At 40.0% G+C, this 22,417-nt stretch overlaps 1 long non-coding RNA gene across 2 annotated transcripts in view; it reads left to right on the top strand.

Moving 5' to 3' along the window:
• The window catches only part of LOC140909992 (uncharacterized), a 166,854-nt gene extending 144,655 nt beyond the window's left edge, over nucleotides 1–22,199 (top strand). The window contains exon 3 of one of the 2 annotated variants that reach the window (XR_012158399.2): nucleotides 22,133–22,199. This is a non-coding gene — a long non-coding RNA (uncharacterized LOC140909992). Of the gene's footprint in view, nucleotides 1–1,932; nucleotides 3,332–22,132 lie in introns of those variants that run through there. The other variant, XR_012158398.2, reaches the window with a different exon arrangement.
• The last annotated feature ends 218 nt before the right edge of the window (nucleotides 22,200–22,417 follow it).

Genomic DNA, 22,417 nt, shown 5'->3' with positions numbered 1-22,417 from the left:
CTAGATTTCACTCCATTTTGGTACTGTATGAAGTGCAGGACTCTATAAAAGTTCACTGAATTATGGTATGATATAAATCTATGATATTTAGGACAAGGTGAAGAGTTTGTTAAAGAGAAATCTCCCCATGCAGCCAAGATAAACCAGAAGTAAACCTGGGCGGGTTTTATTTGTGTAAAGTTACTGAGCAAGATGTTAAAAGATTTCATACATCACCACTTGTGAGTATTTCAGTGCAAATAGCTCCACACCATTATTATGTACAACACACAAACCCATACATGCACTTTCACATTCATTATAAAACAATCACTCTCTTGAATCTGGACTGCCATTATAGTAGACATCTGGCGATCCAGAAATATCATCCTTGATTTACGGCCTATTCCAGCTAATGGGAAAACTCCCATTGACATAAATGGGTATTGGATTGGGCTTTTATAACAAATATAATCAATACTCTTATTATGCCTGGACAATGAAAATATGCTTGAGTTATACAAATGGATGCTATACAATGAATTACAGAAAAGGCCATTGAATTCTGATTTCATAGTTTTGGAAGGTTAATTTCATTGACATTTCTTTGTCATTCAACTTATCCATTCTCATATGGGTTTTGGAGTAAAGTAAATTATTTGGTTACTGTCTTGCAACTTGTCATACATCTTCTGGGTGGATATTTTTATTTCGTGGCTTTGATGTTTAGATGTTATGGGTTCTGTTCTGTTTAGGAGTCAGTCTTGAGGTCCATCTACCATAGTTATGGTCATGTGGTCCTACGAGAAATCAAAAGCAAACTGAATCTTTAAACAAAATTCAGGTCTTTCTCTTTCTCGCTCAATAATTTCATTGTATTTTAATTTGTGTAATTAATCTGTCTGTTAGAACTCTGCTCTTTTCATGAGTTTTCAAAGAATTTATGGGGATATGTACAGTAAATATGTAGCCTAATATACCATCGTGTGTCTTTATTCCTTTGAGTTCAAAATTAAACAAAAGTACTAGTTCTTTGTTTAAAACAATCCACATTTGAAAGGCTAAATTTCTAGTGAGATCTTTAGGTAGCTACTAGTGCCCTGAAATATGGAGCTACACTCATGGGCAGTAGATAGTACCAACATAGGGGCTGATCCAAAGCTCATTTAAATCAATGGAAAGACTGTCCCATTGGCCATATGGATGGGCCAGATTTGTATATAACTGAGATCAGAATATGACCTATTTTCTTTCTGGTTAGGTATCTGTGACCTTCAGAAGGATCCTGCCAACTAATGCACCCAAAGCAATGCCTGCACAGTCAAAGCATATTAGTTAAAAATTGCTATTAATGCATGGAGATTGTAAGCTGCAATGATGCAAAAAGAGATCCAGTGTCATATGTGCTTTGCTGTGTAATACATATTAATCCAGGTAATACAAGGTAAATTATTTTCAGGAGTGTAAGCATTTAGTTTAATTAAGCAGAATGTGAGTGAATGATGCATTTAGGTTCAGAGTTACGTAATGTAACCTTATTGCTGCTGGGCTCTTGGTAGAGAAGTCAGGGCCCAAGCTGTCAGGTGCTATATGCATTGCAGGAATAGTCAGTCAAGGCTAGTTTGAGCTGGAACTGGATTATCAATTTATGTCTCACTATTTGGGATGTTTCTTTGTTTCCTAATAAAAACTGAGCACTGTTAAGAAAATTCTGGTGCATTTTTGTGATTCTTCAATATTCAGCACACATTTTAAAGCACAATAAAGTAAAGAAAGAGGCTATATTTGTCAGTGTTTAAAAGTTATGTCTAGGCTCTGTAGAGATATCACACATGTTAGTTCTAAATCACCAATACCTCTGCAGTGATAAGCCACAAGGCAACCTGTGGTATTTCAATTTTTAAACACATGTTCTGTTCTATGTCAGCTATATATTTTTCTCTCTCTCTCCAGTTCCCTGTCCTCTACTATCATTCTGTAAGAAATCTGTCTCCAAGATGTCAGAAGATAATGAAAAGGGAGACACAAAAAAGGAAGCTGGCCACCTGTCACTCTAATAGGTACCTTTCTCACAGGCTCTGCAGGTGTCCCTGTTCATCATCAAAAGTACATATTTTGAAGAATAGCCTAATGTTTGTGCCAGCTGCCAACCTGAGGAAACCCTTTGCTGACTGAACTTAGAAAAGGCTAAGAAGAGCTGATGTAGCGATAACAAGCCAAAATAATTTGTAACATGCGTGCTGCAGGTGAGCAGCAGCAGTCTCAGTGATAGTGTCTCACCATGAATTTCTAAATGTATCCTAAACCCTGACTGAAACAAATGTACTTGAAAAGGAATGTGTAGTTGAGTCCTGCAAGGAGGGAGAACAAATGAATAAATAACTGTAGCACTGATCCATCTGAAAAACTGATTTACAGTTGGTCAAGGTGGCCCTATCTTTTCAGTGCTATCGGAATTGGTAGGCTCAGAGTAGGCTGACATGGCCTACTCTGAGCATTGTAGCACATGCACCATCTTCTGAGAGGCGTGGCAGAGGTGGCCATGGTATGGCTCAGGAAATTGGCGGGAGACTCACAAGAGGCTTTAATTTAGAGCAGAGAGCTGAACAAGATGTTCATCTCTGATGAATCTGCAGAATAAGTATGTGATGTTGCACTCCATATGCTTTATGAAAATATGCTTATGAATCTGAATATGATGTAACTGGAATATGCTTTATGCAAAAGGTCTCTTGTAAGGTATCATTACAAAGCTTATAATCTACTGAGTGTGTTCATCCTATTTGTTTGCATGTATTATTTCTATGTCTGGAGTTAGGAGAATAAGATATACACTTGTATTACTGATGTAAACATATTGAGTGGAAGCCATTAAAGATGCTTCAGAATCAATAACTATAAATGGCTCTGTTTACTTGCAAACCTTCCTGTGTACTTGTGGGCCAGCCCAGGAAGAATGGAGGCTAGGGTCTCACAGGACATATGACCGTGTCACATGATACTAGAATCCACCTTAAATCTGGTACTTTTCCATTTAGAAGGAGGGATGGGGACTCAGAGAGAGAAAAGATTCTCTCCTTGGGCCAAAGCTATAAAAGGGGTGGAACAGGACAAAGGTGGCTGCCAGTCATGAGAAAACCCCTAGTTACCACCTGAGATGGCTGCTGGAACTAACAAGGACTGTACCAGGGGACAGGATTGGGCCCAGACTAGGAAGGAGTCTAGTCTGTGAAAGAAGCTTATTGGAACATCTCTGAGGGTGAGGTATTACCTGTAATCAGTTTCTTAATGTAATAGGCTTAGACTTGCATGATTTTGCTTGGTAACTTACTTTGTTCTGTCTGTTATTACTTGAAACCACTTAAATCCTATTTTTATACTTAATAAAATCACTTTGGTTTATTAATGAACCCTGAGTCAGTGATTAATTCCTGGGGGAGCAAACAGCTGTGCATATCTCTCTATCAGGTGTTATAGAGGGCGGACAATTTATGAGTTTACCCTGTATATGTTCTATACAGAGTGCAACTGATTTATTTACGGTTTGGATCCCATTAGGAACTGGGTGTCTGGGTGCTGAAAAGGTAACCTGCTGAGCTGTTTTTAGTTAAATTCTGCAGATTTGGGAACATGGCCCAGACCCTGAGTCTGTGTTGCAGCAGGCTAGTATGTCTGGCTCAACAAGGCAGGGTTCTGGAGTCCCAAGCTGGCAGGGAAAACGGGCTCAGAGGTAATTTCAGCACATCAGGTGACAGTCTCTGTGACTGAACCCATCACAAAGTAGGAGCATTAAGCAGGTCTCAGATGAAGCAACAATGCAAACAGATATATAGTATTGTATGAGTCAGGACTACAGGTAGAGTGGTCTTGGATAATGGCTTGCTAATGTCATCCCCTCAAGTGATTTTTAGCATTGGATGTCTGAGGAAGCTCTGGAGATGCTGGGCAGCTGATCCTGACAACTAAAAAGAATAATGTCCAGAATAAGGGAGCCAGAATCCACTGTGAAAGTGAGCCAGAGTCATTTTAAGGAGATCTAAAGGAATGATATTAGGATAGTAGTATGGGGTTGAGAGATGCTAGTGGGATCTAAAGAGCAGTTGTAACAGTTTGGAGACCCCTGGAGAGCCAAGAGACTTGAGCAATGGGTTAGACCAGCACTGGGAACTAACTTTATGCCAAGGATACCTGATGGTAAGTTAACAGCAATGAGTTTGCTTCTAATGGCCTGATGCTCTGGAAATTGGAATTTGACAACAGACATGGTTTACATGTGTATTGAAAGTATGCTCCACTGTGATAAGTGATCAGCTTGTTAGACTGTTAGACTGGAGTTGGCTGACATACTGACAAGTACATTAAAGCCACATGTCAAGATGGTTTGTTAGTGCTATATAAAAGTGATGAATTCATTAATTATTTTATTAGAATATGCATATATAATACTTAGAGGGGTCAGGCCTGTGGCGATCTGGGCTGCAGTCTTGGCAAAAAAACAAAAACAAAAAACCAACAACAACCCATAAAGGTCAGAGAGCACACCAGTCACTGAGAAAGGAGGATGCATGACCAGTTCTGGAGCAACACTTTGTGACTGGTAAAAGGGACTACAGCATTTTGCGGATGATACTAAACTGGGAGGAGTGGTAGATACGCTGGAGGGGAGGGATAGGATACAGAAGGACCTAGACCAATTGGAAGATTGGGCCAAAAGGAATCTGATGAGGTTCAATAAGGATAAGTGCAGGGTCCTGCACTTAGGACGGAAGAACCCAATGCACAGCTACAGACTAGGGACCGAATGGCTAGGCAGCAGTTCTGCAGAAAAGGACCTAGGGGTGACAGTGGACGAGAAGCTGGATATGAGTCAGCAGTGTGCCCTTGTTGCCAAGAAGGCCAATGGCATTTTGGGATGTATAAGTAGGGGCATAGCGAGCAGATCGAGGGACGTGATCGTTCCCCTCTATTCGACATTGGTGAGGCCTCATCTGGAGTACTGTGTCCAGTTTTGGGCCCCACACTTCAAGAAGGATGTGGATAAATTGGAGAGAGTCCAGCGAAGGGCAACAAAAATGATTAGGGGACTGGAACACATGACTTATGAGGAGAGGCTGAGGGAGCTGGGATTGTTTAGCCTGCAGAAGAGAAGAATGAGGGGGGATTTGATAGCTGCTTTCAACTACCTGAAAGGGGGTTCCAAAGAGGATGGCTCTAGACTGTTCTCAATGGTAGCAGATGACAGAACGAGGAGTAATGGTCTCAAGTTGCAGTGGGGGAGGTTTAGGTTGGATATTAGGAAAAACTTTTTCACTAGGAGGGTGGTGAAACACTGGAATGCGTTACCTAGGGAGGTGGTAGAATCTCCTTCCTTAGAGGTTTTTAAGGTCAGGCTTGACAAAGCCCTGGCTGGGATGATTTAACTGGGAATTGGTCCTGCTTTGAGCAGGGGGTTGGACTAGATGACCTTCTGGGGTCCCTTCCAACCCTGATATTCTATGATTCTATGATTCATTGATCATTCCCACCCTGTAAGTTCCCAGTTCTTTTCAAGACAATGCTGCTACAAATGGGACTGTAATGAAGATGAAGGACAGAGGCAGTGGCAGTGTGCGCTGGCAATGAGGTGTGTGCATGCGTTTCAGGTTCCTGACTCCAGGTTGGAACATTGGCCAGTACTCACCAAAAGGAGGAGTGTCATCCATTGCATTATTAGCACCATTTCTAACCTTATCTAGGTTTCCCTTGCATTCCTTCCATCCAAGCACTAACAAAATCCAGCTCTTCTGAGCTGGGAGTGCATGTGATCACAACACGAGCTGACTTGGGTGCAGTTATAAATAAGTTATAGAAATTTCTCTAAATTAATTTTATTCTTTGATTATAACTAATTTGTATTGTCCCTTTTGATGTTCAGAAAAGAAAGTAGCTACTTTGCTTTCTCTGCAAAGGTGAAAAAGGCAATATGTATTAATACTTTTTATAGTCATACTGAAAATGTATGCAGAAAACTTTTAAACAGTACAGTATGCTTTATGTGAGACGTATCTGTTATGTGAATGAAATGATCCATTATTCCAATCTGTTCATGGGCCTGACAAACTGTAGGGGTAAGCAAAGCAAGTTTTCAGCATTGTTCCTTCAAATTAGTGAGGTGGCATTAGCTAAATTCATCTCTGTGCTCTTTCAGTAAGTTTATGTTTAGGCTTTTCTGCTGTGTGAGGGCTGTGACATAGGCTGCCTTCATAAGTAGCTATACGTGTAAAAATGGTGTAATTCAACAACTATTTTCTATGAGAAAGGTGAGGTGTACGTTAGCAGAATGACTAAGTGTTAAGTTTAATGTTTTAAGAAGCATGGAGATCAGACTTTGATCTCTCATACATCGCTGGAAATCCAGAGGTTCTCTACTGAGACTCCAATGTGACTTCAGTTGACCACTTCCAGATTTACACCAGTGTCAATCAGATCAGAATCCAGCCCATAACGTCAAAACAATATACAGCAATGCTAGATCATTTCAGCTTTATTACATTCCAGCCCAGTACATCTAACTTTATATATGTCTGCAGCATGCTATACATTTATTATTTTTTCCCCCTGTTTCGTCTGACAAGTGCAGAAACAAGGCCAGAAGCTCATTCACTTATCTGGGCTAGGTACAGTAGTATGGTAACTCTCACAGGGAGCAATTACAGATATCTGATTATTCCAGTAGGTGGAGCTTGGGGATTCCATTCCTGTGAAGAAACAACACATTCTGTATGGTCTTCTTAACAGAGTGTGTCCCACTTGGGGTCTTTCAGGGCTGTGGCAAAAGTAAACCCTTATTATTTTGGCATCTCTATGGAAACTATCAGAACACTAAACAGTGCGTTAAAAATAAACAAGACTGGGCTATCTTAGTGCAGGTGCAAACTTAAAGGTCCTGAGTTCACACTGATGTAAACCTCATCAGAGTGGTTTTTCTAATTTAGTCTTCAAAGAGGACTACATTGGTGCAAACTCAGAAGCTTTAAATTCTCGCCTGCAGCATCCACAAGGGGAATTATAGTGCAGCACTTTTATGTGCATTGCTATTCATGTCCCCTCAGTCTGAACTTAGGGGTAGCCAAACCTTCACATGCCTGACATAGCACAGTGGAGAGTAGGAAATGAAGTTAGGAAAACAATCTATTCCACGTGGAATATCTTTCTTTGATTCAAACGGTAGCCTTATGTGGCTGGATTAACAATGGTTCACAAGTTAGAAAGGTCTTGTAAAGTACTGAAGACACATACTATGACCAAACCCTTCAACACTAAGATGGCTGATTCTATATAAAGTACACCTCATAAGGTCAATGAAAGGGTACATCTTTTGAAGTCATTGAGATAGCATTAGTGCAAATGTAAGCTGAATATGGCCCATAAAATGGCAGATGCCCCATTTCATTATTAGTTGATGAGCATTAGAGAGAAAATCTTCAGAGCAGGGACTGCCTTCCCAGTTGTTTGTACATTTCCCAGCACAATGGTGCCCTGATCCTGATTGAGAGAGTGCCCAAATCCAAACAATAAATGAAGTGTGCAGAGACTAAAGTTCCTACAACTTCTATTTCTAAGTACTCAACCCCAAAAATAAAGTTGAGAGAAATATTTTAATCTGGTAAAGTGCCAAAGAGTGATTTTTAAATGGTGTAACAGAAAGGCAAACATGTTAACGCGTTCTCTTGGGCTTTTAAGCTACTTTCACTTTAGGTGAAAAGCCACTTTGAGGCTTCCAGAAGGGGGAGCCTGATGAGATCTGAAACAGTTGTCTCCAAAATAGTTTGCCCATTCTAGTAAAGGAACAGTGGCAGGGTTACTCACAAATATTAAGGAATAACCCTTAAAATATTTTACCAAATACTCCTGGATGTACAAGAGTCTGTCTCTGAAGTGAATTTTCACTAATTTATGCAAACCTCAAGTGACTGGAAAACTTTACTGATGTTTTACACTCAATGTGTTTTAATGTTTCCACATTTGTCAGTGCCGTAGTTACCAGTCTCACAGCAAAGCTTTTGCAGAGCAATGGACCAGAATACCTATCAGTAGCTTGAGCCACGGTGATGTATTCTTTAACTGTGCCTATCATCATCTTCCGTTCATCTTAATGCCTTTCATTATGCTGCCCCTTGTCCCTGAAAAACTTCCCAAATGCCTTCTCTGTTCTTTAAACCCCTCCTTTAAAAAAACACTCTTCTTCACAGTTTTCATGTTAATCTCCTCACCATCTATATCTCTGGGCCTATGAAACTGGCAGAAAATGTTTATTTGGGTGGGGATTATAAATTCTTACAAAGCTCTTGCCTCTAAAGACACCTTTGTACTCTTCTGAGGCTTTACTAATAAATGTTATTACAAATAATTACATACGTGCTGGAACTAAGGGTGTGGGGGAGCTGCCACACCCCATGGCTTGAAGTGGTTTTCATTATATACAGGCTTTACAGTTTGGCTCAGTGGCTCTCAGCACCCCCACTATAAACATTGTTCTGGCATCCCTGAATAATTAAGAATACCTGGTCAAATACTGAGGTGCTGAATGTAATGAAATACAGTGGGAGTTGCAGGTAGCCCACACATTTCAGAATTAGTTCACTCATGAAAACAGTTGTATTTCCAGAAAGTACGGCAGATACTAACATTTCAGACATCATCAAATCAATGCAAAAACTATTCAGATAACATGATGACCCAATTCGAAGAACTGTTTTCTTCCCCCTCACCCCCGCTCTCCTGCTGATAATAGCTCATCTTAAGTGTCACTCTCCTTACAGTGTGTATGATAACACCCATTTTTTCATGTTCTGTGTGTATATAAATCTCCTCACTGTATTTTCCACTGAATGCATCCGATGAAGTGAGCTGTAGCTCACGAAAGCTTATGCTCAAATAAATTGGTTAGTCTCTAAGGTGCCACAAGTACTCCTTTTCTTTTTGTGAATATAGACTAACACGGCTGCTACTCTGAAACCTGTTTTCTGAAGGTGGCTGTAGAAGTACTAGGTGTGATGTCCCTTTCAGAGGCTGCATATGTCCAAGCCAAACAAAATTTACAACAAAGAATTCACTCTACCTCAAATGTAAACAGTTATGAAATCCAGGAACCAAATTGCTTTAACCAAGCCTTCCAGAGGAATCCACTTTTAACTGGTCACTCATTTCGTTGGGTAGACAGAAGGGTTTTAAAATAGGGTGACCAGATATCCCGATTTTATAGGGACAGTCCTGATTTTGGGGTCTTTTTCTTATATAGGCTCCTATTACCTCCTACCCCCATCCCGACTTTTCACATTTGCTATATGGTCACCCTTATTTTAAATAGCTCTAAAACTCTACTAGCTATATCAGTTATGAGCCAATTTCAGAGAGAACATCCCTGCCTCAACCAGTCCTCTTTTCTTCTGAAGGGGAAACCTTTACAGGAGTCATAATCAGCTCCACCTGAGGCACTTCTGACTTCTTAGTCTCCATATTAATGCCTTTATTAGTCTTGCGGTGCATGAGAATTGCTACTCTTCCTACTATTAAGCTATTTTCCACTGACAAAGGCAGGTGTTAAGCTGTTCTTAATAATTTTCTATGAGAAAAATAAAGTTCCTAATATATTTAGTTGCTGTGAAGAGTATTTCTGAATTTGTTGATCCACAGCAAGAGAAAATTACAGTTTCCTCCATACAGTATTGCCAAATCCAAGTGTTTAAAATCGAGTCAGCCTCCCTGCCCCAAAATTAGTTGTTGTTTTTTAAAATGTAATTTTTTTTAATGTGCCTTCTTTTTTTTTGAGCCCTTAAGCTTTTAAGAACATAAGAGCGGGCATACTGAGTCAGAGGTCCATCTAGCCCAGTATCCCGTCTTCCAACAGTGGCCAATGCCAGTTGCCCGAGAGGGAATGAACAGAACAGGCAATCATCAAGTGATCCATCTCCTGTCACCCATTCCTGGCTTCTGGCAAACAGAGGGTAGGGACACCATCCCTGTCCATCTTGGCTAATAACCATTGATGGACCTATCCTCCATGAATTTATCTAGTTCTTTTTTGAACACTGTTATAGTCTTGGCCTTCACAACATCCTCTGGCAAAGAGTTCCACAGGTTGACTGTGTGTTGTGTGAAAAAATACTTCCTTTTGTTTATTTTAAATCTGTTGCCTATTAATTTCATTTAGTGACTCCTAGTTCTTGTGTTATGAGAAGAAGTAAATAACACTTCCTTATTTACTTTCTCCACACCAGTCATGATTTTATAGACCTCTATCATATCCCCCTTAGTCATCTCTTTTCCAAACTGAAAAGTGCCAGTTTTATTAATCTCTCCTTACACAGCAGTCGTTCCATACCCCTAATCATTTTTCTTGCCCTTTTCTGAAACTTTTCCAAGTCCAATATATCTTTTTTGAGATGGGGTGACCACATCTGCATGCAGGATTCAAGATGTGGGTCTATCATGGATTTATATAGAGGCAATATGATATTTTCTGTCTTATTACTATCCCTTTCTTAATGCTTTCCAACATTCTATTCGCTTTTTTGACTGCCGCTGCACATTGAGTGGATGTTTTCAGAGAACTATCCACAATGACTCCAAGATCTCTTTCTTGAGTGGCAACAGCCAATTTAGACCCCATCATTTTATATGTATAGTTGGGATTATGTTTTCCAATGTGCATTACTTTGCATTTATTATCATTGAATTTCATCTACCATTTTGTTGCCCAATCACCCAGTTTTGAGAGATCCTTTTTAGCTCTTCACATTCTGCCTGGGACTTAACTATCTTGAGTAGTTTTGTATCATCTGCAATTTTTTTCACCTCACTGTTTACCTCTTTTTTGAGATCATTTATGAATATGTTGAATAGGACTGGGCCCAGTACAGACACCACTGTTTACCTCTCTCCATTCTGAAAACTGACCATGTATTCCTATCCTTTGTGCTTGGGTACACTTACATTTTATAGCGCTCTAACTTCCTGGCTTAGGGGGTGTGAAAAATCACCCCCCTGAGTGCAGCAATTCAGAGCGCTTTAAAGCTCCCACTCTCCCATATGTACTCAATCTCCCATAATGGACTGTGGTCTCTCTCTATGGTTGATCTGCAGCAGTTTGTCATGGGAATTTTAGTTTCCAGTCCAATTTTGATTTGTCTCATGATCTACAGTTACTATGATTCACTGTGGCTGCTCAGCCACAAGGAGAGACTATTGTGCAACATGGGAGATGGAGTCCAGCCAGGAAGCAGGGCCCATAGGGGAGAATGGGGGCAGGAGACACGTGGACCTATACCTCCTATGAGGCTCTGCAGCTGCACAGGCAAAAGAAGATATTCCAGAATGAAACATTTTGATTAGCCAAAATGAGACAATTAATTTTCTGACAGGAAATTTGTTAACCCTACCAGACAGTTTGCTCCTACTACAAAGTTGAAATTCTCACATAAACATGACTGCAGGAGCTGGGGGTCTAAGGAAAACCATAAATATTATGAGTCTCACAATAACAATCACAAAAGTTAGCAACACTCTCCATGAAATGTACACGACATATAGCAATTTTTCAGTGCCATTTTGTCAAAATATTTCACTATGGAAAACAAATGTATCAACACTTGTCCAGAGAGTAAATATGGCACAAATCTTGATGCATATCAGCTGGGAACCACAAGGTTTTCTGATAAATATGACAGACAAAGTGGGCAGTAACAAATCTTGCCTGCACAAAAAGCTGCTGTGGTAACCTGTAGGTGTTAGTTAAAAATGAACCAATCCTTTGTTGCATCTGCTTACACACACAAACCTGATACTGGTGGGCCTTTCCTCTCAGCCCTTTTGTGGAAAAAAAAAAAAAAAGTTTTCCCACATTATCATCAAGGAAGTCTTGTAATGGGTGATACAGTCCACTGTAGCCTTTTAGTGTTGGCAAGGACTTATAAGTTATTTTTTTCTACACCTTGAAGAACATTACACTTCTGAGTAGGATGACATCTATCACAATGGCTCCTGAAGTCAATGTCACAGAAATTTAATGGCTGAAATCCCTGTCCCCTAATATAATGGTTATCACATGAATGACCAGATACTGACATGGATAGCATCAGACATTTTATAAATGAAAGTCGTCTAAGCAAAGCATCAGCAGGATTGGAAATCTGTAGGTAGCTAAAGATCTGTCAAAGTGACTTATTTGCAAATCGTTAGAAATAAAAGCTTTTTAGTTTTCGGATGTCCTTCACACCACATGCTTGTCTATTTCGAATCTAGCACTATATTTAATCTGGATAATATGGTAGCAAAAATGAACTATGTTAAACTCCAAAGTGCTTTTAGCCAAGAAGAAAGTTAATTTTAGGTAAGTATAATAAAACAGATTCATGTTTAACTCCTTCCAGTACTAAAATGTGTGCTATGGGAAAACTAACTAACTAACTAACTAAAAAAAATACTAGAGTTTCTTGTGGCAACTAGAATAGGAACAGTCCTCCATTTCCATACTATAATGTCCTGTTAAGAGGAAGTAAGTGAGAGAGTGACAGTGTCCTCTCCTCCATTGGATTTATAGACTCATGTTGTAACCCTAAATATTTGCTTTGAGTTTTATTTATAGCTTATAATATTTCCTAATTAAATAATTTTTCTCCCATCCCGAGACACAAATGTCTAATCATTATAGACGTCTGGAGACCCTCACACATCTTCCTAAGGGAACTGCAACAGACAACACATAATATATTCTTTTCTCAGTGTATGGAAAATTATAGCTACTGGCAGAAACCAGTTCTTAGCTTTTCAGAGCGGTCCTCACTCAGCCACTGAGATAAAACAGAAGGCATCACAGATTTCTGTTTCTAATAGCTACCAATTAAAAGTTGAAGACAAACCAAACCGAAATAATAATGTATAATAGAAACTCTATGGGAAAATAGCACTTTGAATAATCTGTGAGGAAACTTCGTAAATGGAAGGCTCTAAAATTGCCCAAGTGTGACTATAAAAATTGAGGCCTTAACTCTTCAAAGTAGGCTGATTGATTTGTGGAATTGACGGGGTGCTTCTTTGCATTGCACATCATAAATTAATGCTGAACTTTGGGAAATAAAAGGTGTATTTATAGTAAACAGGTGGCTCCTATTCCAAAGAGATTTGTTTGGCCCTGTTTTATGATTGAGCTGAAGCTATGACATGTTAAGCGGAGCTTGTCACTCTTCCATCTGGTCTAGACAACTGCTGGAGGTGGAACCTATTTAGGAAGTTGCACATTTCCTGCAGTTGTTCCTGAATGTTTAAAAATAATGAACAGAAATCTCTGATTTACTTTGCTTTATTAACCCTATCTTAGGGGAATCATGTCATTGTTCATGGAGTAAATGGTACATGTTGCGTGGCATTTAAGGAACTTGTTATCAAATTACTGCATTTTAAAGCCTTACTTGGTGCTAATGGGAAAATTGTAAAGTGCAGATCAGGCTTTCCATTGGTGTGATTATAACCTATCTAAACAAATGCACTTGATAAGGAGTCCTTCATGCTAAGTAAAATGCTTCTATGCCTTATGGGAACCTTATGTTGACTTGCTTTCATCTCCCTCTGGACACACTTTATCCTTGGGTCTTATCTGGAAGAAGCAGTTGTTGCAGAGTGCTGTGTTCACTGCATACACCATTTCAACTTGTTTTGTTATTGATGTATTGGTTTTGTGGTTCACAGATGAAAGTGAACATTAAAAACAAGACATTCCCATACTAGTTTTTCTCTGCTTTACCCAAAGGGCAATTTAATGCTACATCAAATAAGATAGTAGCAGAATAATAAAAAGAACCGTTCCCTTATCCAGTGGCTTTTAATAGCTTGATTTCATTTTTAAGAGTCTGATAATCTTCACTTAGTGCTTTGCTCTGGATCAAACACTTCACTGCAGTAAGCCTGTTTGTTTTTTTGCTTTGGGTCTATGTTATGTTCAGCTAAATCTCCAGATTAAAAGGCATTTGGTCCACATACTTTGCGAGATTAACTTTGTGATTTTTCACTCCCAATGGCAAAACTTTCTCACTCTGTCATCATGTCAAAGGCTAATAAAAACAATGCAAGTACTAAGGTTTAATGATGTCCGTGAATTCCCAATATGTTTGATAGTAAATGAATGTCAGTGTGCGCAGACTGCAAGAAACAGGGCAGGTACACTCCAAAACTGGTGGTTTATTTTATAATGAGATTCACCAAACTGGTAACAAAAGAGCTTTTGTAGCATGACACTGGTTAACAAGAAACCAGTCCCCTTTAGGCATTCCAGCCCTTGGTTCCCTTCCAGACAAACTGGTCTTGTATGATGAGAGGTTACTGAAAACCCAATTCACTATACATGAGGTTCTACCAATCCCAAAGGATCGGACACTTACCCCCAGTCAACATATAACTCATATCTTACCCAAAAATAATGCTTGTAGCCAATCTTTTAGTAATTAAAACTAAAGATTTAATTATATGAAAAGGAGAGACTATTAAATGGTTAAGAAATCATATACATTACAATTGATCTTTAGAGTTTGCTGGTCAGGATTATAGCATTGATATCAAATCTGCTATCTTGTAAAAAATCTCTCTGGATTCATCAACAGATTGGAGTTGGGTGGGGGGGTGTCATTAAGTTCCCTGTTTGAAAGCAGTGAAAGTGAAAGAGGAAATGAAGACAAAGAAGTGATGTCACAGTCTCCTTTTTATACTTTCAGTCCAAGAGCATGGAAAACTACTGGCAAAAGGTGGAGTCTTAGGTCACAAATCCAAATCCTCGTCACATGTCCGTACATGCCATGATGAGTCACTGGGAAGCCATTGCCTCAGTGCTTTGTGAAACATGTCTAAGAAAGACTCATTGAGCATGCATAATGTCTTCAATGGCCCACTGTGAGAGCTGAGTGTCCTTAATGGGCCACCAACACATGGCTATCTAATCCTGATGTAAATTTGTCTGGGAGGGTGTCACCCAGGCATGCAACACATTTTTGAGATTCAAATGAGTAGCCAATATTCATAACTTCATATAAAAAGGTGATGCATGCATATAAATAGGATTATCATATTTAGCAAATCATAACTAAAGCTATGATTTTTGTCACAAAGGTCACGGAATTAATGTAATCCATGGCTTCTGGATATCTCTGTGACTTCAGCCAGCAGTGGCTGGGAGCTGCAGGATCCCCTTACTGCCTGTGGTGGCCAGGAGCTGTGGGGTACCCATCTACCCAGGCAGCAGGGGCCCCTTGGAACTCCGAGGCACCATGGGTGGTGAGGGGACCCTGCAGCTCCCAGCTGCCGTGGGCGGTAGACAGCTCTAAGCCAAGCAGCTCTTGACCGCTGCAGGGGGCAGAAGAGCCCCCCTGAGTGTGGGGGCCCCCGCAGTTGCCCAGCCGTCACAGGCCATGTGGGGTCTCCGCAGCTCTCCATTTTATCATGGACAGGTCACGGGTTTTCATGAATTTTTCTTTATTGCCCATGACCTGTCCGTGACTTACTAAAAATATCCATGACAAAATCTTAGCCTTAATCATAACTTTTCTATTGATACCATACGTGACATGCAATAATGATATAAATGATATTGATACCATACGTGAGGTAGCAATAATGATATAAATGGTCACCTTTAATTATACAGTGTCAGTCAGTCACTACATTTATCATCCAAGTGTGCAGCATGCTGCATACAAAAAGAGGGACACAGTTGGGTACAAAGGAATTCTTAAAATATACTGATCTGCAGCTTACTAAAATAATTTTAAAAAGGGTGATGCAGTGGTGAGAGTCTGCTATAGACCACCAGACCAGGGGGAAGAGGTGGACAAGGCTTTCTTCCAGCAACTAACAGAAGTTACTAGATCACAGGCCCTGGTTCTCATGAGAGACTTCAATCACCCTGATACCTCCTGGGAGAGCAATACAGCAGTGCACAGACAATCCAGGAAGTTTTGGAAAGTGTACAGGACAATTTTCTGGTGCAAGTGCTGGAGGAACCAACTAGGGGCAGAGCTCTTCTTGACCTGCTGCTCACAAACCAAGAAGAATTAGTAGGGGAAGCAAAAGTGAATGGGAACCTGAGAGAAAGCGACCATGAAATGGTCAAGTTCAGGATCCTGACACAAGGAAGAAAGGAGAGCAGCAGAATATGGATGGACTTCAGAAAAGAAGACTTTGACTCTCTCAGGGAAATGATGGGCAGGATCCCCTGGGAGAATAACATGAGGGGGAAAGGAGTCCAGGAGAGCTGGCTGTATTTTAAAGAATCCTTATTGAGGTTGCAGGAACAAACCATCCCGATGTGTAGAAAGAATAGTAAATATGGCAGGCGACCAGCTTGGCTTAACAGTGAAATCCTTGCTGATCTTAGACACAAAAAGGAAGCTTAGAAGAAGTGGAAGATTGGACAAATGACCAGGGAGGAGTATACAAATACTACTCGGGGATGCAGAAACGAAATCAAGAAGGCCAAATCACACTTGGAGTTGCAGCTAGTAGGGATGTTAAGAGTAACAAGAAGGGTTTCTTCAGGTATGTTATCAAGAAGAAGAATGTTAAGGAAAGTGTGGGCCCCTTACTGACTGAGGGAGGCAACCTAGTGACAGAGGATGTGGAAAAAGCTAATGTAGTCAATGCTTTTTTGCCTCTGTCTTCATGAACAAGGTCAGCTCCCAGACTACTGCACTGGGCACCACACCATGGGGAGGAGGTGACCAGCCCTCTGTGGAGAAAGAAACGGTTCGGGACTATTTAGAAAAGCTGGACGAGCACAAGTCCATGGGGTCGAATGTGCTGCATCCTAGGGTGCTAAAGGAGTTGGCTGATGTGATTGCAGAGCCATTGGTCACTATCTTTGAAAACTTATGGGAGGAGGTCCTGGATGACTGGAAAAAGGCTAATGTAGTGCCCATCTTTAAAAAAGGGAAAAAGGAGGATCTGGGGAACTACAGGCCAATCAGCCTCACCTCAGTCCCTGGAAAAATCATGGAGCAGGTTCTCAAGGTACTGTCTCAAGGTACTGTCTCCTACAGTATTCTTGCCAGAAAGTTAAAGAAGTATGAGCTGGATGAATGGACTATAGGGTGCATAGAAAGCTGACTAGATCATCAGGCTCAACGGGTAGTGATCAATGGCTCCATGTCTAGTTGGAGGACGGTATCAAGTGGAGTGTCCCAAGGGTCGGTCCTTGGGCCTGTTTTGTTCAATAGCTTCATTAACGATTGGGAGGATGGCATGGATTTCACCCTCAGCAAGTTTGCAGATGACACTAAACTGGGAGGAGTGGTAGATATGCTGGAAAGTAGGGAGAGGATACAGAGGGACTTCAACAAATTAGAGGTTTGGGCCCAAAGAAAACTGATGAGATTCAACAAGGAGAAGTGCAGAGTTCTGCACTTAGGACGGAAAAATCCCATGCACTGCTACAGACTAGGGACCGAGCTGCTACGCAGCAGTTCTGCAGAGAAGGACCTAGGGGTTACAGTGGACCAGAAGCTGGATATGAGTCAACAGCGTGCCCTTGTTGCCAAAAAGGCTAACAGCATTTTGGGCTGTATAAGTAGGAACATTGCCAGCAGATTGAGGGATGTGATCATTCTGCTCTATTTGGCATTGGTGAGGCCTCATCTGGAGTACTATGTCCAGTTTTGGGCCCCACACTACAAGAAGGATGTGGAAAAGTTGGAAAGAGTCCAGCGGAGGGCAACAAATATGATTAGCAGGCTGGGGCACATGACTTATGAGGAGAGGCTGAGGGAACTGGGATTGTTTAGTCTGCAGAAGAGAAGAATGAGGGGGATTTGGTAGCTGCTTTCAACTACCTGAATGGGGGTTTGAAAGAGGTTGGATCCGGACTGTTCTCAGTGGTACTAGATGACAGAACGAGGAGTAATGGTCTCAAGTTGCAGTGGGGGAGATTTACGTTGGATATTAGGAAACACTTTTTCACTAGCAATGTTAAGCACTGGTGGAATCTGCTTCCTTAGATGTTTTTAAGGTCAGGCTTAACAAAGCCCTGGCTGGGATGATTTAATTGGGGATTGGTACTGCTTTGAGCAGAGGGTTGGATTAGATGACCTCCTGAGGTCCCTTCCAATCCTGATATTCTATGATTCTATGATTCTATGATCTACAATTAAACATAGTGAGATTTCAGGGTCATGCAGAAGATCCCCCTCTCTCAGGTGAAAATTCTGTTCAGGAAGCTGATTCTGTCTGGAGAGCAGAGAGGCTATTCAATTTTCTTTTTAACTGTTATGAAGAAAAAAAGTTGAAAGGTTTATGAGATTCGTTTAATTTGTCCCCACTGTTCATCCAGATTGGAAAAATGTCATTGGTGGATCTGTGGTATATTAAAAGCTGGGTAATTTGTGCCAATAGGACATTTACTCTTAAGTCACTCACACAAATGGTGGCATATAGAGGTGCTGGCTTACTTCCTATTGCTATATCTCGGTTCTGTAGATTAATTCCTGACAATAAAGTAAGCGTGGTTCAATCCAGAGTCTGAGCACCTCACAGTATTATTCTATGATGCTATTTAGTCTCTTCTGGTGAACTTTCGCAAGCTGTTAGCTTGTCTAAATAGAGTTGATAGTTGCAGCCTAGCTGTAGCCATTGTGACCAGTAGGGAGTCAGCTTGTGCAGAAAATCAGGAGCATGCAAGATAAAACTAAGTAAGTGGGTAACTGGTGTGAGAATGTTTTTTACACAGCCAGAAGCCTCCTCTGTTAGTAATGAGAGCATTGTCTGAGATAATTGTCTGGTCAGGGTTGCCTGGTCTGTATATTGGATGGAATTTGTGTAGTATATAATGTCCCTAATAGGGCATGCTAAGGAATTAAATTTGAAAAGTTTACTTCTATATTTTTGTGTTCCTTCTGCTAGTAATGCCTACAACTGATGGCTTATAGTTGTGAGTGTTAAGTCTTTAATAATATATATTTTGTTCACAATTATTAAAGCTCTTACCCCTTTATTTTAAGAATGATTACGGACAAGATTTAAAAAAGAAAAGAAAAGAAAAAAGCCTTAATTTCGTTCCTAAATCCATAGCTGGCAAGTATATAAGTGGCCTGATTTTCAAATGTCGTGAGCTCCCTCAGTTCCCATTGTTAGGATATAGATATTCAGGCTTGTCTGTAAAGGCCTATACTCTAAGAATTTAAGTATATTCTTATCACTTAGCTAGTTCTAGAGGTATAAAAGAAAGAATCAAAATCACTGCCAATGTAAAGGCCTTTTCTCACTGTGACAGTCTGAGGCCCTGTTCTTAGGCTAAGGTCTTTGGCTAAACAGTAGAGGCAGCCATAAGCTGGGAAGTGAAGGGTCACATCCTCACATTCCAAACTAGTCACATTGAAATAAGGTGCTATTGGGCTGTTAGGAATACAATCCTGTCCTGATAATGCTGATCACCTCCAGACAAAGGGAAGAGCCTAGAGGATGTAAAAGGAAATTTAGTTTGATAGTTTTCTGTTTGGTAAGAACTCACTTATCAACAGACACAGCTGGGAAACCCTTATGTCTTTATAGATGTAGTTGTGAAATCGTCACTTCTGTATGGTTTTGTCATTATAGTTTCCACTTTGCTATTATTTGCATGGTCTCTGTCTAGTTCTGTGATTGTTTCTGTCTGCTGTATAATTAATTTTGCTGGGTGTAAACTAATTAAGGTGGTGGGATATAATTGGTTGAATAATCATGTTACAATATGTTAGGATTGGTTAGTTAAATTTCAGTAAAATGATAGGTTAAGGGATAGCTAAGCAGAACTCAAGTTTTACTATGTAGTTTGCAGTCAATCAGGAAGTAAGGGGGAATGGGAATCATGTTTTGCTAAGGGGGGAAATGGGAACAGGGAATGGAGGTGGGGAAATTGGAATCATGTTTTGCTAATGGGGGGGGAATGGGAACAGGGACACAGGTAAGGCTCTGTGGTGTCAGAGCTGGGAAGGGGGACACTAAGGAAGGAAACTGGAATTATGCTTGCTGGAAGTTCACCCCAATAAACATCGAATTGTTTGCATCTTTGGACTTCGGGTATTGTTGCTCTCTGCTCATACGAGAAGGACCAGGGAAGTAAGTGGGTGAAGGAATAAGCCCCCTAACACCCATTCAGTGGTAACCCAACTTAGGCATTTTTAAAAGTCTTGCACTATAATATTTCTTCTGAAAACTTAAATTCTCTGTCCTGGTCCTGATTGCAGTTCATCCTGCTTTATTTGGACCTTCACTTACTATCTTCAAGTACTAAAATAAGTGTCCTTTCTGGAGTTTTCTGCTTGCGAGAGAAATCTGGGAGTTTGAACAGGTTCCCCTGCTGTGGCATCCTCAGTATTTTCTTGTTCATGGAAGGACTCCCAATCACAAAATAAGCAGAAAAGCTCTTCCAAGTCTCCTGAATCACTGTGTGGGAGTAGTTGGAATTTCTGGATTAAACCGAAGTTTCTTTGAGAGTACAGATGTTTTGTGAGGTGAAAACAGGCATGCTGGCAAATTGATAATACTCTGTGAACTCTTGTTCAGGTGATATCTCTTGTACTTCTGAAGATATGCCATCACCTACTATGGAGGTATCTGGTTTAGCTCTAGCTTCTTGTGTTCCTTAATGTGGTGCTTTCTTTTCCAGTGTCATTTATTACTTTTATGAGGTGTTTAGGACATATTTTATAATTAAATGAAATGTCATGTAAAACATAAGAAACAACAGTTTGGTGTTGTTGTAATCCATACTGACAGCAGGCTCAGCTGGTAACTCACTGTGTAGGAAACTTGCTTAATTCTCCTGTCTACTATCCGGTGTTCTCTTCTATGAGTAATTTACATGGAAGATAGGGTTTCATTATCTTTTTATTATGTGCTGCGAGGGTTGATGGGAGAATCTTAACTTCCTGGCTGTGAAGCTGGGTTCACTCACATTCACCGGATACAAAAAAGTAACTATGTAATTAGTAGCTATCTGCTGATACTTCTGATGAGGTATTTGGAAGCCCCAAAACCTTGTGTTCCAAGCTTTTTAGTCAATCTAATACAAAGAAAATGAATTGTGCAGAAATTGAAGCTTGGCACCACAGACCTAGATGCCTTATAAGCAATCTATCTGTATATAATATCAGCAATGTCAGAAACAGAACTTAATTCTGCCCTAGTCTGTGAACAGAGCAGTAAGGAAATGTCCATGAGTGCAGTAGTTTTGTGATGAATGAACAAACAAGTAGAGTGGTAAAAGTGTAAGTAGTCAGTCTCTGCTTGGCATTGATTTAACTGAAGAATCCACATGTCGAACATCAAGGTTTGGCTATACTTTAGGCCATGTTTAGACTTCACTTTAAATGATGTATGACAACTAAAGAGCTGTAGGTTTCCTTCTCAAAGCATCTTTCAAACCTATGTGGAAGAGATAGTGAGCTTTCAAATGGAAAAGTGCAGAGTTGAGTTAATTTACAGATACTTGAGAAAACATTTATGGGCAAATTAAATCTGTGGGGACAGCATATCTACAGGAAATATTAATTACTGACATGATACCCCACTGTTACCATTTCATGAAAATTCCTACAGAGGGTGCTACTTAGGAGGCTGAATAATTATTTTGCTTCCGTCATTAAGTTTCCCTTGTCATAATACTTCTTGACACATTGCATTAAATCAGATCAGACATGAATGGTATAGTTAGTACCTTTTTAACAGAGATCGTGCCAGTGTTCAGAGTTGAGCAAAAGGAATTCTTGTAATGTCTTTCAAAAATAACAAAGCAAAAACAAACCTGCATTTCTGTGTTTTTTGCATGATTTGTGTTTGTTTTTGCAGAGTGAAAATCAGAAGTTTTGTAGAGCTCAAACTACTTTCAGCCTGAACAAGGAGTCAGTTCCATTGAATTATGGCTCTGGGGTTGCCTTGGTGATGGAATCATAAGACCCTTATTCCTTTAAATAGTTTGCAGATGATTTACAAAATTCTGGGCTTTGCTTTCTTTGCTCTTTCTTTGTCTGTTTTACTGATGTTGGTTGGATGTTTTTTCTTAATTTTGCTGTGTGTTTATTTGCAATATATATATATATATATATATATATATATTTGCCGCCTCATCTCTTGTTTCTGTGTTTCTCTGGTTGTTTTACAGGGAGACAACTGTGCAACTTAGGTTTTCATTCAGATACAGCCTTCATATGCAAGATTAACAGGTAGGAAAATTCCTGAAGATTCATTTTTTTTGTAAAATACAGATTCCTTTTGATTGCCTTTTGACTCCCTCATGATTATTCTTTGTTCTTATTTTCAAAATTTTACAATATGTCACTGTATACAATATGAACAATTTAAAATATGTAAACAAAATTTATTGTGGAAAAAGAAAAACATTTTATCTAAATTGCTATATAACAGAATACTTATCGTTTTACAGCGG

Source organism: Lepidochelys kempii, chromosome 4 (genome assembly GCF_965140285.1).
Source record: "Lepidochelys kempii isolate rLepKem1 chromosome 4, rLepKem1.hap1, whole genome shotgun sequence".
Classification (NCBI taxonomy): domain Eukaryota; kingdom Metazoa; phylum Chordata; order Testudines; family Cheloniidae; genus Lepidochelys; species Lepidochelys kempii.
The sequence above is the reverse complement of the archived record's forward strand: the minus strand, read 5'-3'. Positions and strand labels throughout refer to the sequence as shown.